Source organism: Perna viridis, chromosome 5 (genome assembly GCF_037379345.1).
Source record: "Perna viridis isolate PV_CMFRI_1.1 ecotype Kerala chromosome 5, ASM3737934v1, whole genome shotgun sequence".
NCBI classification, from domain to species: Eukaryota; Metazoa; Mollusca; class Bivalvia; order Mytilida; family Mytilidae; genus Perna; species Perna viridis.
The window spans coordinates 51,234,962-51,253,028 of record NC_142449.1 but is presented as its reverse complement, the minus strand read 5'-3'; the positions used below and the strand labels follow the sequence as shown (position 1 = coordinate 51,253,028).

General features: G+C 31.7%; 1 long non-coding RNA gene across 1 annotated transcript; it reads right to left on the bottom strand.

The window, feature by feature from the left end:
- Positions 1 to 475: 475 nt before the first annotated feature.
- On the bottom strand, positions 476 to 3,212 carry LOC148618144 (uncharacterized). The gene is made up of 4 exons (XR_015922665.1): positions 3,034 to 3,212; positions 2,489 to 2,577; positions 1,599 to 1,729; positions 476 to 872 (listed from the first exon to the last, which is right to left on the bottom strand). It is a non-coding gene; the product is annotated as an uncharacterized LOC148618144 (long non-coding RNA).
- Between the last annotated feature and the right edge of the window lie 14,855 nt (positions 3,213 to 18,067).

The window sequence follows — 18,067 nt, the reverse complement described above, 5'->3', positions numbered from 1 at the left end:
ATTGGATAGGGATCGATAAAATTAGCCTTAGGTATTTGACAAGCTGTTGAAAGGTGAGTTTTTTAATATCTTTGTCATGTAATCTACAGGTATTTGGGTTCGGAAAGTCTTTTTCAAAGAATAAAACGTTTCTTAGTTGCACACAAATATCAAGCATTATTCGTAAATACACTGAGACGCAAAAGATATAACGACCACAGGCCACCGCAGTTGAAACCCTGTAACTCAACCAGATTATTTGACACGTTTACTTAATACGTGGTCTCATATTTTCACCCAAACAAATATTTGTATTTAAGTATCGACACAATTACTACCAATTACGGCAAAACATTTAAACTTCCGTTCCTTAGCAGCTACTCAAAAAGTAGTAAAAAAAATAAAAACGATTTTTTTTGCTTTAAAATAATACATTTTGACGTTTAGTGAAACGCTCGAATAGCGTAGTTATAATACAAAAGGAAGAAAGAAATAATAAACGAATTAATGCTTTTTATTCACGATTCCATGGACAAAAATAACTTTGAATATTTTACAACAATGTTATCACTTTTGACAACCTAAATAACGTAATTTTGGCTAATCTCAGTAACTTTTTTTTCACTTGGTTGTAAAATACGATAAAATAACAACAGCTCTTAGATAAGCTTCACAAAATGACGTATTCACAATTTAAAAAGATGTTGCCACGTCAACTGTAAGTTGATTACACGGAAGAGTTTGAGAAATGTCAAAAATAGATTAATTAAAATACTGTAAAAATTAAGTTACAGTTGTGTGCTTTTTTTAGTGATATCGTAAAGTTTAATCATCAAACATTATTATGTCATAAGCCTATCAAGGACTCAACAATCCTGATAGCAACTTGGATCCTGCAAAAAAAGTAGTATTACATCCATATGCAGGTAAACTTTAGAATTCGTTAATTAATAATATAAATCATTTGAAAAAATTTAAACGATTCATGAATGTTTTATCTAAATTAATTTTACAGGTTAAATACGAAATAACATGACTTGCAGACTTTTAATTAAAAAAATGTAAACCGATCCGTGGTAAACTACGGCAAACCATGTTACTTCGAATATCCTGTACAACATTAAGAACCATACACTTAAATTTAATTTCCAATGGATTCCTGTACAAATATTGGCAATTGTTATAAAATTTAAATGTTAATTTGCTTGGGATTATTTGAACCGCTGAATGCGGGTCAATCGACGTTAATGACGTTACTGTTCCGTGCAAAATTATAAACAAATATCTGGTTTGCTAAAAAGATCCAACGAATTAAAAGTTAAATCATAGAGTTATATTATTTTATTTCAGGATAGTCACGTTTGGCCGAGGGAACATGTTCAAGTTTGATATACATGTAACACGGCTATTTGAGGTCCAATGCGTATTCAAGACAACATTCAGGGTTGTTTAGCTTTCTTACATGTATTTAAAAGATATAATAACAAATAAACTTATTTATATCAGCTTTGGTATGGAATATGTGATAACGTTAGGTTCACCTGTAATATAAAAGGTGGTGCTGCTTTTTGGTTTTACTGTGTATAAATGAATATAAAAAAGTGTAACAATACACATACGGTGCATTTGCAATCAAAACCGCTCGTTGAAATAAGTTTTTTCTGGCATGGCTTCAAGTTATGTTCGGCTTTCCAGAAGTCGCATAACTCGGTCCATAATTGATTCGTTCCACCATGTTTATGTATACTGCCTAAAATATAGTAACAGTACTTCAAGAGTTTCTACAATTATTTTTTTTTCTTTGCAGACAGACAGGTGTAATTAAGACACATAAATACATTTCTTTACCATTTCAAACTGCACATTCAGGTGTTTTCGGATTTGACATTTGTTGAGAGTCGACAGATTGTACTGTTCTTTATTGTGCATGTCTGTTTTCCATGTCTGGTATTTGTCTGGTAATTAATAGCCGTTTAAACATTCATTTGAGGCTCTTGTGAATCATTTAAATTATGTTACACTTGATGAAAAAGAAAAAATTATACGACAAACACGATGACTTTTCATTCCGTATTGCCAACTTTCTTTTCATCTGTGGCAATATATCTTCAGCACCTGCGTACGGAGTCTTCATGTTACAAGTTATACGTTTTACGAGAGGATGCCGTATAGAGTTATGTTGCAATACAATTGAAGTCATCACTACATGATTTTAAATTTAATGGATGTCATCAAGCACTCATGGATCATAATTGTGTGTCCATCTGCCATCCTCTTTCGTGTACGCCTTACTTGAGTTTTATGAGCAACTCGGCGGATGTTTCTGAAAAATTAGAGGCATTATTTTGGTTATTTTATATAATTTGTTAGATGTGTCTATTTTCCATATCTGGCCTTTGTCCATGGATTGCGTTCTTTTGCTTCTCACAAGAATCTTTGTTCCTTTGAGTTTCCACCGATAAACGAAAACGAAAATACGTTTTTCTAATTTTAATTAAATTATTTTTACCATGTAATCATTCAAGACCTGTACAGTATAAAACATATCGGCTTCTACGTCTGCACCAGGTGTTACAGACAGTACTCTTGCTCGGATCACTATAATAATGACACATTTGCGAAATGTATTAAACACATACATGGACTTTTAAGACATCCAAATACTGTATTTGACACTATGAAAATTCAAAATAAAACAAGTTATAAAGTTTTTCATAGTGATTTTGCAATTTGATACATTTGAAACTTCATATTTATTTTATATGTCAAACTCTAACAGCGACATATACATCCATGTATAAGCCTTTCTGTCCAATGTTTGCCTTATCTTTCGAGTGATGCAACAATTCATATTTTGTGCTTTAAAATGCAAGGAAATGATTTGCAACGTGTGTAAATTTTCCCTGTTTCTTGCTACTATTTAAACAAATGTAGGTTTGGTCATACATGTATCTCATTTTGGGTTTTAACCCGCGATCCCTTAAAAGCATGAGTAACATTTTTTTTTATCTATGTTACTGTTAGAATATGACCGGATTCATTATTTCTACTTACAGAATTTGGAACGACATACATCCTGGTGTAGATAACTATTTAAACAAGAACAACCATTGGTTATCGGAACCAAAATATATACTGTTAGAATTATTGCAAGAAACATTGTAATGCGAATATCCAAAGTTTTTACATGTGATCGTATTCTTGTGAGTGGGCAGGTTTTATCTATCATGCATTCGATAACCTCAAGTGAACATTCCAATAAATTACATGATGTATTTGAGGTCATTATTGTACCAAAAATGATTCAATGTAACCCCAATTTTGTTTAAAATTGGGGAAATATTGTTTAGCCGAATCGCACCTGATGACCATAAAATATTTCAAAATAGTTCATAAATTAATTCTTGTCGCTCATTTACATTTTTGTATATTTATAATTTAGTAAAAAGTAAGTTCCATTTTCTGCTTTAATTGTATGAGTTTGTAGAGAGGCAAAAATATAGTCAATAAATCTGAAATAGTTAATAAACCTTAATTAAAACAACATCGTCTTAAAGAAGTAGACCTAGGATAAGGGACATAACTCATGAAATCAGTGATATGTTTGTATTATATTCAAATTCACCAAAACGTTTGAAGCAGAATAAAATGAATCCAAGTTAAGTAGATTCTTACATAAGATTGATGTAAAATACTGAATAGAAACGTTCCAATGATTTTTATGAGTTATATCCCTTACCCCAGGTCTACCTCCTTAAGTGATGTTTCAATGACAACATATCGTGAATCTTTTCGTTGCCATGTAAACAAAACATATAACGAATATTGAGAGGGTAAACAATCATTCCAGTTTTGTTGCAAGCCTATTTTAAATCCATGAAAACATCTTATATGCTATTACGAGACATACACATGTAAAAAATATTCTATTTTAAAACTTTGCATTTTGTATTTTAATGTTTGATTGTTTTCGGCTTTACACGGTTACCAACATCCCAGTGACGGGAAATTATAAGTGCCATTGCTTTATTTATAACTAAGATTGACGTAATGATCTTTCTGTTGTATCGTTTTACTGAAGGTCATAGTATGGTGAAAATTCAATTATACATGATGATGTTATGATTCAAAAACGAAACTAGCACCATCAGCAATATTAACGACAATGTAATATAATATATTAGTGTAGGTTTTACAAATGTATAAATACTTATAAACATGTTCGGTGCAATCTAAGCTCTTCTGGGATATTATGTATAAACAAAGTAAACAGTAGGTATCATCGTGTATCCTACTGTCTCAAGTTTACAATGAGACCAAGAAAGTTGCAGTAACACTTAGGGTTATAGGGGTTACATGTGAGATGAAAAAATTGTACTACTACCCCGCCGAAAAATCGCTCAAATTGACATATTTTTCCATGTCAAAACCCATGTAGTATAAATTCTTCAGTCCAAAATAGATTATTTGGTATTTGCTGCTAAATATTATCACAATTTATACTTCTGGGGTTCTTATGATTTTCGTAGTCAGAATTTATATATATAAAAATAAGAAATGACAAAATGGGATTTTCTAACGTTCTACACAAATAAACCACTAATTTTCAAGAAAAGATTTTCCAAAAATGTTAAAAATATGACCCCTACCCCTGGAAAACTGGTCGTAGTATCAAACAGAATTATCATTCAAACCATAGTGACATAAAAGAATTCATATTTTAGGCATTCATAATTAAAATGATGATGTTCTAAATATATCTGATCAATTAAGGCGCTTAGAATTTACTTTTGGGGTGACAATTACTATAAAATCGGGAAAAAGTGGTTTTAAGAATTTCAGAATTTTCTGCTATATCCCCGATGTTGTATTTTTTTAGGTTACCGAACATTAAACAAGCGTTTGTGTGATACGTTATATTAATATAGTGGGTTAGCTTCAAAATGAGCCCAAGTAGTAAATATTTGAACTTTTCCAAGTCAAGTTAGGTTGAAAATTGCCACCCCTATTCTTAAATTTCCCTTTTCCAATATTTTGTAGACTTCGGGACAATAAAAGCATAATTTTGCTTGCCAATGTGATTGATACAAGAAAAACTCCATAATAAATGCCAGACAGACATTTCGTTCAGTTCGTGTATGCTATAAATGATCATTTCTTTAACATTGGGGCAGACTTTAGTGGGTTGGGTACCATTCTTTCACCCAAATGGCCTGAAATACGTTTAATTGTGCATTTTCTTGGCTCATTAGAAAGCTTAGATGCTATATAAATGTTTGAAGTAGAGTACTTGAAAAACATTGCCCATAACAGGTGAAATGAAAGAAAATGTGAAAATCCGAAAATTCCCTATTTTATGAAAAACTCATTATTGTCAGCTTGAAACTGACAATAACTCGCCATAACTCGCCTGAAATGAGAATTTATGATGAATACATCGACAATTAAAACAACAGTACTAAAGGTGTCATTTTTACATCGATTATGTGCAAAAAAATAACATTTTGGTTCATGTTAAGGTATTGTTTTCATGGGTGGAGGTGGCAATTTTTTTACCTATTTGGACTAGGAAAAGTTCTAATATTTGTAACTTGGGCTCATTACAAAACAAAAACCCTATATAATTGTAGTTAAATAGACAAAGGCTTATTTGAAGTACGGTATTTGAAAAAAATGCCAATTATAGGTGAAATGGAAGGATAAATGAATGTCCGAAAATTCCCCGTTTTATCAAAAATTCACGCCTGAAATGAGAAAATATGTGGAATACATCAATAATTAAAACAATAGTACCAAACTTGTCAATTGTACACCATTTATATGCCAAAAAAATACATTTTATTTCATTTTGCATTTTTTGTCATTGGTAGGGGTGGCAATTTTCTACCTAACTTGACTTGGAGTGTTCAAATGTTTATTACATTTCGAAGCTAAGACACTATATTAATATACCGCATCACACAAAAGGTTGTATGGTATATAAACAAAAAGTATTGTTTCTCTTCTTTTGTATGTTCAAGATCAAGATCATGAAGACAACCTAGACCTGTCTCTTATTATTCAGTGTTAAAGTGTTTATCTACCAAACAATTGATAAATATTGAAATTTAATCGTAATTACATATGATATATCAGTTGCAATAAATTACTATGAAATTAAAGTAATTGAAACTCATATTTTGATAATCGATTACTGCTGATTACGTCTTAACGCTTGATTGATAATATATGATTTATAAACATCCATTTTGCTACTGCAAGCCTGAAAATGGGTATTTATGTTTTCTGTGTATAAGTATTTGGATGTTCCTTTTTAGTCAAGTCATATTTAAAGTGATCTTTGTTGTTGGTTAGTCCTTTTGAGTTTGTTCTTACTATTTTCTACTCATACTAAGAAAGAAGTACTCAATTTAATAAATTAACCAAATATACCATCAAACAATAGATCTAAATGCTAATTGTATTTGATTGCTACAAAACAAAAGTGATGTTTACACAGGTTCCTCATATAGTTTACTCCGATATGTTACTGAGCTGAAACTGGAAAATTCTAAAATACCAACTTTGACAACTTCGGCGAAATGGAGACAAGCCATGCTGAAAAATGTTTCCGTTTTTACAATGTGTTTTACGGGAATGTTATAAGTGTCAAGTATTACAACTTTTTTAATGATCATATGTAAATAAATTAACCTCTTTAACTGTGTATTATGGCATACAAATTAAATTGAAATTGATTAACAGCATCTATATAAGTTCTGTAAAAAAGTTATACAAATAACCAAATTTCACTTTTTTTTCCACAGAAATGTTGTCCCCTTCCTTACGTATACAATTCAGTTGGAAGAGTTGAGATGCGATTTAAGAGTAAATACGCAACAAAAGAAGCTCAGGTATGCTTATTTACAAGTGTAACAACCGTTTTCTCCCCTGGTTGTAGTACCTGAACCGATCTGGGCAACTAGTTTTTTGATCATTCATTAATTACCAATCATGCCGTTTCCTTTCAGTCCTTTTCGAAACGTCAAACAGACCCGCAAAATTGATAATCACTTCATTCTTACATTAGCTTTTAAATGGTTGTTTTATATGTTTTACGGATCGGTATATTTCGGTTTTATATTTTCACATACATGTAACCAAATTATGTAAATTCAGACATTTATTAAATTACTATTTTTGGTAAAATACAAAATGGCGATTTGTTATTTATATCTCCAATCATATTTAAAAAGGCATTTTTTATTTTTTTCTATCAAAATTCTGAAATTGACATGAACGGATCATCCATTTCAAACCTGAAAACCTGACCGCAAACCATACTGGTGCACCGTGTTGGGAAAATGCCATGTTCCTCGCACGTAAAAGAACCTGCTGTGGTATTCGATAGGAGTAGGAACCTTTGCGCCCCGCCAGGTTAAATTGTCCGACATTGCCCATCCCTCCCTTTTTCTAGTGGCAATCTAAATTTGTCGACGCTGTTGTCCTTGTGTCCCATCCGTCTTTTATTGCATCATCATTTCATGTTGATATTCATTTCATGTTAATTTTATCATCCATTTCATGTTCATCAACTGGATATAGCTAAAATATTGCTCCTTGGGCGTTTAACACCAATAATTAATTAATCATTTCCCCATTTCACTCTTAATTGTAGAAGAAATCAGGTAATGATAGCGGTAGCCATAGGCATTACAGCCACTCGTTCTTCAAATTCAGAACCCATGATATAACACGGTCACGGCTAATACATCTTCAATCAAATAACTTAACGACTTCAAGGAACGTCTTTTACATACAATATATTTAAATGATGTTTAACAATACATTATGTATAGCAACTAAACAACATATTAACAGCTATCTTGTTTGTTTCATTAATCCTTTAAAAAGAAAGAGAATTCAAAGGAGACAAGATTCTAGCGGAAATCGAAAGAATGTAATCCAGGGATAAAAACCAGACATGGAAAACAGATTAACACAACAGAGAACACAAAGTTACTAGCATAATACATACAAAGTAACAAAAACAAATGGGCTTCGGACTTCACTAAAAATTGGGAGCATGGACCATGTGCACCGGTAGGATAAGCGTCTTCTTTTTTTCTAGAAACACCCGCCGACTTGCTCATAAAAAAGTCAAGTCCGGGGTAGACGAAAGAGGAAAGGGAAATTATGACACGTTGAAAAAATCAGTTTTCATGGTGCAGATGGATACACCGTAACGATTCTCGAGCGAGTCCATGATGACGACCATAAAACTTCTGTAGTGCTGACTTCAATCTTGTAGCTACATAACCCTGTTCAGAAGCCTAATTGTAAGAAGTCTAGCGCGATACAAAAAGTCTGTGTAGTTACGGCAACCTCTGGCATAAAGTATGAGTTATGAAAAATTAATACGATTGTGCTGAAGGGATGTTGCCACAGATGAAAGAAAAGTTGACAATTTTGAATGAAAGCTCGACACGTTTGTCGTAAAGTTTGGTCAATACGTTTCCTTTTCTCAAGTTTTTGGGGTAGATGCGATGTATCAAATATCCGAAGCTAGAATTTTTTAACGATAACACGTGATCTATATAGCGGAAACTGAGATTAAAGGATGTTCTTTCTTTTGGAGCACATCAGCTAAAAAAAACAGCCTCAATAGAGTGAAGGAATAGGTCAGCAAATAGAGGAGCACAATTTGTTCCCATTGGAATGCCGACTGTTTGTTAGAAAACGCGTCCACTATACTGGGCAAAAATGTTTTCGATAAAAAAATTCCAGCATTTTGAAAACATCCTCTGTATATTTGGAAGATGATTTTGAATTATTGTTTACAAGGTATGAAGAATCTCTACCAAGAACTCTAGATTTGTATCTAGGTGTACCATAATTTTGGGAGAAATGTTTTTGAGTCCGGATTTTAACTGAGTACGGGAATAGAAGTATAGTGTTGAAAAAATCATAGGTCTTACTGCTATTATATTCCGATAGTAATCTTGAATTGAGGATCTGCAAAATATCTTTTGAATCTTTCAGGATTCCAATACATAAACGGTAGATCGCAATCATCGTCTTTGGTAGAGGTAGAGAGATCAAAAGAGTATAACAGATATTAGTGGTAATCCACTATCTCTTCTTTGGAGAGGGAAGTGGCAGTATAAGTACTATTGTTATCTACGTCTAACATCTGATAATAAACATCGGATGTAATACGTTTTACAGACAAAAACAATGTTGTCCTGGGCTTCGTCTGCTTGTACAACAATATATTTGTCATATAAAGTAGACAATGTGTTTGCTACATCATGGTCTTTAAATACTGATGTAGCATTGACACTCATTGATCTACTTAAAACTTTCATTCGTTTCAAAATTTAAGACACCATGGCCTTTACCCACTCTGACAGAGAATCAATGTCTTCTTCTTCTCGTTTTATCATTTTCTTGCGTGATCCTCTACGGCATCCATTAGAACTTTTAAGTTATAATTCCAATTTATGGAGCGTTGTTCACGGTATTTGGGATTATTTTGATATTTTACCTAACTGCACCTTGACCCTTTATCTTAACAAAAAAGTAATATTTGTTTTAATGTGGATGTCAACAAATACAATAAATTCTAAAATATTAATATATTAATGAATGTGAGAAAGAGAATACTTCATTTAAAATCTTTCTCACAGACCATCTAGTATATTTTTACTTATGTGCTTAAAATGTCTTCTTTTCTCTTACGACATCTAACACTATTGCACAAAATATTCAATATATAACAGCTAATGAATTAGATTATTTTACCCTTAGAAGAAGCAGATTTGATTGTTTCAATAAACAGCAAATATTTATTGTATTTCGAAATTTTCTTCCATAAAATTTATGTTTGATACATCGAAACAAAAATTTGTGCAAAATGATTGAACACGTTTTGTCACTTTCAAGCCTACTTTCCAACTCCAAAAATGTGTGTTGCTTTTGGTGAAGGCCCACGGGCGGCGGTGTTGCAAGCAACATCTAGAACGGAAACTGTTACCCTGTACACCCATGACAAGTAAGATTTCTTAATTTTATCTGTAATCTGTATTTTTCCTTGATTTGATGACAAATATGTCTCTATAACTAGTTCATGACAAAATATTCGTCAAAACATTAGAAGTAATTGTGAAGTCATAAAATTTTCTGTAGAGGTTTGATTACAATTTACACATTAAAACTGTTTGCATTACTTAATCTTTTTCTGCGAAACCCGAATAAACATTTCAATGATTTTAATTGTTAAAACTTGGTTACCGATGAACAACATACAAAATGTACTGGTTACTTTTGATTCTGATACCGATAACTCACACGAGAAATCTTACGTGTTATATTGTGAGTATTATAATTACAAGTAACTACTATTATATATACCATCAAACAAACAGCACTGTTTCGTAAAGAATATTAAAGGGTTCCAAAAGCACTAACCACAAACTTCAAAACAAAAATTGTGACAAAAATTCTTGAAATCATGAAAATTCATATCCAAGCCTTCAAAGGAATTGTTTTTTTTTTAATGTACACGATTTACTACGTAGTGATCATTTAAAAATGAAACTTGGACTGTCTATTAACCTGATATAAAAGCAAAAACATCCAAAATACAAAGATATATAAAAAAAACCAAACAAACAAACAAAACAAAGCAAAAAAAAAAACGCTAAAGTGAAAAAAAGAGTCTTTACGCTTTTTTCACATTTTAGGTGTGTATCCAATGATTCAATAAATTACCACTTGATGCACAATTTCGAGAGACTTGAAAATTCTTAAAATGTTGCTGAAATGTTTGGGTTGAATTTCTAAATTTCGACAATGATGTGGACGTTCCCATCGAATGCGATATCAAAGCTTGTCCTAATGAGAGTCATTATCAGTACATCCTAACGGTATGAAAAAAAAATGTGATCTTTAAAAGACTTACTTGTAATGATAATAGATCAAAGGGAGAGCAGATCATACAAACACTAGTACTATAATGATTTTATCTGTTTTGTTAGAAACAGGCTGTTGTTGTAGGGATAAGCACGCTTACATGTAAGTGCATTATTTCACAATATTGTGTCCAGTTTTAAGCCGAATCTCTTATTTGATTTCCAAAGAATATATTCTGAAAACACATAAGATGTTACAAAATTGTTAAATTTTTACTTTCTGTAAATTATCTTTAGCAGAAAACAAAATGATTCAAAAGTAAATTAATCTTTAAGGCTAGTAGACTTTATTTGTGGACGGGCTGCCTGGATTTAAAAAAAAGATAAAAAGGATGTTTTGAATACGCTTGATGTTATAAACATATGTTACTCATTGATATAAAGAGCAGGTATATATCTTCAAGAGTTACCGTTAATTTTCCTTACCTTAACTAGTTCCAGTTAGTAAATGTTAAAGTGTAAGATAGACAATCCGAGTGTATTTAACTACATCAATTGTGTTACAGGTATGTGTTTCATGTCAATGAATGATTAATTTATATTTGTACATGTGAAAGTGTATTGGGTGGTCATAAAATACAAATCCCAGGTTGTAAGGTTCTTATTGTTTATTAATCATCGTAGGAATTCAGTATCATAGCAAACAAAGAAAAAAAACCAAAACGACAAAAAAACAAAAAAAAAACAAAAACAAAAACACATTGTAAATACGAGGCATGATCAATACGCGAATTGTAAAATATTCAAGGTGATCAAAAAAGAACAAAAATAGTAGTATTTTTCGTTTAATCGGAAACGTATGTGTCTAGTACATAAACATCCAATTTTAAACTTTAATTCAAATGTGTTATATAAATAACATCATGTATAATATGCACTTATTAACTACACATATAAATCTACAAATCTACTCTCACAGATATTGATCTGTGAATTATACAAATAGCTAAGTCATATGTTGTTGCAGTAACAAGTAGAGAAGAAATCACGTTAAGCAATACGTAACCATAAAATACTTCTGAGCATATTAATATACCTGAGATGTTTGAGTATAGGCTGAGTTTCTTATGGCCCTCCCTCAGTTTCAGTCACAGCTCATCAAAATTATATAAACCTTAAGTACCAATATTTATAATCATACATATTCAGGCCATTTTAAACAGATGCATTACTGCTGGATAAATATAGTGAAAACAGTTTTCTCCCTTATATTCACATTTTTATCAAAGTTAAGCAGTACTTGGATTATTAAAATTTAAATGATCTATCACTTCCTCATACAGTCTGTCGAAATTACACTAGATCTTTATGGAATTTTACATTTTAGTTACATTTACAAATGGCAAAATGTTAAGGACAACTGAGTTTTTTTAGCACACGAGTATTGTTATACCAGTATTTTATAAACTGAAGACAATCCATGCCAAAACCCTGGAAAAAAAGGAAGGTATCCAAAGGACTTCAGTTTGTACATACGGGTGCAAAGCTTTATGGGTACTTTGGTTAAGAAGAAAAATATAATTAACAATGTTCATTCGAACTACTTTTCCGATACGTGACTTCTACTTAAAAAATTGCTTTAAATTCAGAATTACTGAGTGACATATACATGCCTGGAAATCATTCTGCGTAGACCGCTGTGCATGTCAGGCCCACAAATAACTTATAATTATTTGTTATCAAACATGAAAGGAATAACCTTAACATGGAATGCATGAGTTACTAAAATATTATATGTCGATTCAGGAAATGACCGAAAGCGTGTTTGTTAGTCACATACACATGTTTATGTTTTGAATCAAGAACTTTATTCAAACAATCTTAAACATACTAACATTGTACTCAAGATACGGGGTCCCTTTTACAATACTGTTTTTGAACACGTTGCAAATAAAGTCTTTTTATTTTGTGATTTTCTCATTATACGATTCATTTCCATAGGACGACTTTGTTTACAGTTTTCATGATTTTACAACAGAATTTATTTTTTTTTTACTTTTAAAAAATAAAATTTTCCAAAAACTTGATTTCGTTTTTGAAATTATAAAATTTGCGGTAAGAATAAAATAACACTTCTGCTGAGTTTATGGTTTGCCAAAAATATCTGGATAAGTATATATAATTGTGGACAATACACAAAAAAAAACAAAAAAAACGGTCGATACCTTAAGCAACGACAATAAATACTGAAAGTATATATATCGAAAACTTCAATTCATTTTAAAATATGAAAACTAAATAACAGTTGTATGTTAGTTTATTTTTCTACGCTGACAAACCTAAAGTTTAAATATATGTCTCTGCCAATGTTTGATCACATCACCAACATGCTTTTGTCTGTCAATCATGCATTCTTAATATCATACACAAGAGAAGGACGTCCTTCTGTGTTATTGTTTAATGAATGTACCTATGTAACCAACGATTCTAACGCTTATGCTTGTTCCTACTCCTTTGAGATTGATAAATGCTTATTTTATTCATGTTTATACACATACTAATCTCAATTTTGAAATTCAAGTCATTAACAAAAAGTTGTAATTTGGCAGAAATGTCCACATTATACAAAGTGGAAACAAATGGCGACGAGACACAAGAGAAAGCGCTATAAAAGTAACCAGGAAAATATAAGTACTTAACCGATTGTCAAATGGATCAGGTGATAAATATGTATAATAATATAATTCTTGATTAAATCAGTTATTCAGTGATTAACTGGATTGATTTAAACACAAACATGCAATTATTTAAAGTACTTTCTGAAACTGAAACCTAGGACTTTATATGTTTACTTGTTTGAAAAATTGCTAGATCAATTTTTGAATTGTAACAAACATTCGTTTTTTTTAATTTAAGTAACAGAGAATGAGACGAATAACATTTTTACAATGCATAGTTGTATCATGGAATGCATGAAAGACAATACATTTAAAAGAACAAGATTTTTTTTTGCAATTCACAGGTTTTTTGTCAAGAAATTATTATTTTGTTTTCACCTTTCTATGTATTAGTTTTTATACTGCTGATTAGAGGTTACTCCTTAAATATGTGTACGTTATACTTTAATTTTAAACATCTAAATATGATGTGTATTTTAAAAAAATGCACTTGTGTAGATTTGTTTTTTTATACGAAAAGATAAAAGATAGGCGACAATACATTTTGAAACCGGTTGACACACATTTACACACACCTTTGTATTCACATTCGTTTAATTCATAAACGAATATGTGTGTTTGCCAAAAAAAAAAAAAGAAAGAAATTTATAACACAATAAATAAAATTCAATATTGTCAGTAATTTAGTCGGCTAGTTCTCTCGTCGTACAAAATAGTATTATTCAAGTCGTGTATAGTATCCTGAAATGCACATATTAACAATTTTACTTGGTAGCATCAATATACAATTTGATACAAATATTTAATATTTTAGAGACGGAAAGATGGTTTGTAGTATTACCGGTGATGTTTTGCTTATTGGTTCATTTGCTAATAGCGTAAAGATGTGATCTGTAAAAATAGAATAGTTTTGTTCAGAAATCTTTTGTTAAAAAAACCGCTTGTTGTTAATTCTGATTTGTTTTTGTAATTAAAGGATATTGTGTTTTGAACATGGATGTTGTTTTTCAAAGAAAAGGCCATTTTAAAAGATCTACAGAGATTAGAATTAAAGGAATAATGACACAAAGCGAAACACAGCAAATACTGTAAAGAAGAAAAAAAAATAAAATAAAGTTCATTTTGAAATCCATCCGTGACAGTGGCATGACTGACAAATATATAAGAGTTTATATTTTATACTACATGTATGCTTTTTTCCCCATATTTTTTGTTAAAGGAAACTTAGTACACTTTATCATTAACAAATAGATAAAAAAACATTGCTTCTCAACGCCATCCCTCTCCCGAAAGGATATTTCACAAACATATAATGGAATTTGAATGCAATCTTTGTAACTGATCAGTGGATGAGTCGTTCGGTGCGTCTGTGGTATTCATACTTAATTGTCGGATGTCTGATACGACAAAGTTGAACGTAAAAAAGATATGTTTTCCATATTTTCTAACCCATTAAAAGAAACTGTGAATGTCGGCTGATTCATAGTATCTTAATTCATCCGTTTAGTGTTTTAATGTTTACAATAATTTTGCTTCGTATTTCAAGGATGTGGAAATGTTAAAGTAGTTTAGCAAAAATCATTTGATAATATATTCAGGTAATAAATTCATTTGTATCGTATAGAAATGAAATTATTTCTTAACACTCATACCACATTTTATTGTGAATTATGCATTTTTTGAATGTTCATTAGGTGCACAGTCAATTTACTACGCCGAAGTACCAAATGTAATATGAGTCAACGCTGAAGGCAATATTTGGTATTGAAGGATAACACATTTACCGTTTTGCGAATAGACCACGGACGATCTGTTTTATTATACTCTATCATAATGATACCTTCCTAATCAAAAATTAAACTACACATTAAATTACAGCATGATCGTGGATTGTCGTCTGATCACGCATTTATGGGGTTTTAATAAAGCCCAAGAACATCTTAGCTTTGATAACCCAATAAGATTCAGAGTGAAAATACCCGCGATAGATTGCCCCAATAAATGTTAAAAATTGTTGACCTGGTAAACAGCTTCATTTAGGCATGAAAATTTGTTAACCGTCCTCTGCCTGTCTAGAAACACCCACCAAGATGCTCCTAAAATATCGAAGAAAAGGAAAACTTTGACACTGTGTACCAATCGATTCTCATTCTGCAGAATGATACACCATTACAATCCACAAGTTCACGATGACAACAATAAAACTTCTGAATTGATGAGTTTAATCTTAAAGTAACATAATCCTATTCCAGAACCTTAATTGTAAGAGGTTAGCAAAGCACAAAATGTGCATATAGTTTTTACTCTGGCATAACGTAGGAGATGTGATATAACAACATGTTGCCACAAATGAAAGGGAAATGGAAAATACAGAATGAGAGGTCATTGCGTTTGTCTTGTTTGGTTATGAGTACCATTCTTCACTGAGGTTGATATCCATAAGAATGTATTCAAGCAGAATACATTCCGAGTATCAGAACAAAGTCATGCTGATGGAATTTTTATTAAACGTCATATACATGTATTGCACAAATGTAAATATCATTTTTTTACTTTTGTAACATGACTTCTGATGGCAAATATGATTTTTGGACCAGTGAGAAAAGATAGGATGGTGCTTCAGGAACATTACCATCAAGGAATGGAACATTACCTAATTATACTCACTTGCAGCGTGACAAGTAACGATGGCAGATCAGGTCATGCTGATCCTTCTGGAGTACCTGATATCACTCACTTTTTTAATTGACTTCATATTGTTAGTGCTGTAGTTTCTTTTCTGTTACACCTTGTTCAATCTAATTACAAATCAATCTTGCATCGTTCAAGGTTTTCTGTACAAGCCTGTATATTGCGTTTTGTATTCCTTATATTCAGTTTTTGTATGTGATATATTTTATTCGGATCGCAACATTATGTATGTTTATCGTCTTTGTTCCCTGTTATTATGTTCAAGCCATGTCTTGGAGTGATAAAAATAAGAACTGCCCCTTTAATGACGCTTGTTATTTCATTTGCCGGTATCTGTCAAGAGTTCGGCTATGGCTTGTGATTCGTAAAGTAACAAAAAGTAAATATATTACTAAAGGTGCACAGGTAGTGCCAATTAGAATATCAACAACTTGTCTATATAAAGCATAACTAAAGCGAATGTAAATATCATCAATTAAAATATTCAAGGTGAAGTCATATCTATATGTCATGTTATTGTATTCATCACGTCTTGAATCACACAAAATTCTTGATAGCAGATTAATCAAAGGACGATTAAATTGAAAATGACAACTTTTCTGACAACTAGTTAATACGACAGCGTTCTTACAGTGTATAAAGAATATCTATCGACCAAATTATACGAAGTCGATTTAATATCTCAAATGTTTTTAACACTCTAAAATTATTTACAAGAGTATTTTATTTCATTTATTGCAAAAAACTATCACAAATATTTGATATTACTTTATGTAGAGGTAAAGAGTAATCAAGGGAACCAAGGTTATACCGGTGATCAAACGAATGCAATCCAGGGACAAAGACCAGACATGGAAAACAGACATACACAACAAAGAACACTAAGTAACTAAAATCATACATACAAAGTCACAAAAGCAATTGAGCAACTCGGACTCCACTGGGAGCATGGACCATGTGCACCGGTAGGGTAACCGTTCTCTGCTTTTCGAGAAACACCCACCGCCGAGTTGCTCATAAAAAGTCAAGTCCGGGGTAGACAAACGAGGAAAGGAAAACTATGACCCGTTGAATAAATCAGTTTTCATGGTGCAGATGGATACACCATTACGATCCACGAGTTCATGATAACGATCATAAAACTTCTGTAGTGATGACTTCAATCTTAAAGCAACATAACCCTGTTCCAGAAGCCTATTTGTTAGAGATACAAAAAGTCTGCGTAGTTTCGGCAAGCTTTGGCATAACGTATAAGTTGTGATATGAACACTCCATAAGCAGGTGCTGAAGGGATGTTGCCACAGATGAAAGGACAGTTGACAATTTTGAATGAAAAGTCATCACATTTGTCGTTTATTTTGGTCAATAGCTTCCCTTTACCATCGATTTCTAAGTGTAGGTCAAGATATGAGGCATACTTCACAGTGTCTGTAGTATCCTTTATCTCATGTTCTTTGGGGTAGATGCGATGTATCAGATCCCCGAAATTAGGATTGTTTAAAGATAATACTATATAGCGGAAACTGAGAGTAAAGGATCTAGCCAAACGATATTCTTTCTTTCGGATCAGATCATCTATAAAGTAAAAAATTTAAATGCGTTTGTAGTTATTCATTTGCTAAAGGACGAAATGTAACGTGATTTGAGCCGCGTTTGTTTGAAGATTGGGTAACAAGTATAACATAAGAACGGTCATGTGATCGGTATTAGTACACACCAAGTCAACTGCTTTACGTTGTTCTTTCCTTCTTTCCCTGAAAAATGCGTGCATTGGAAAATAAACGATCTAGTTTTTTCATTCCTAAGTTTATTGTTAAAGGTTCAAAA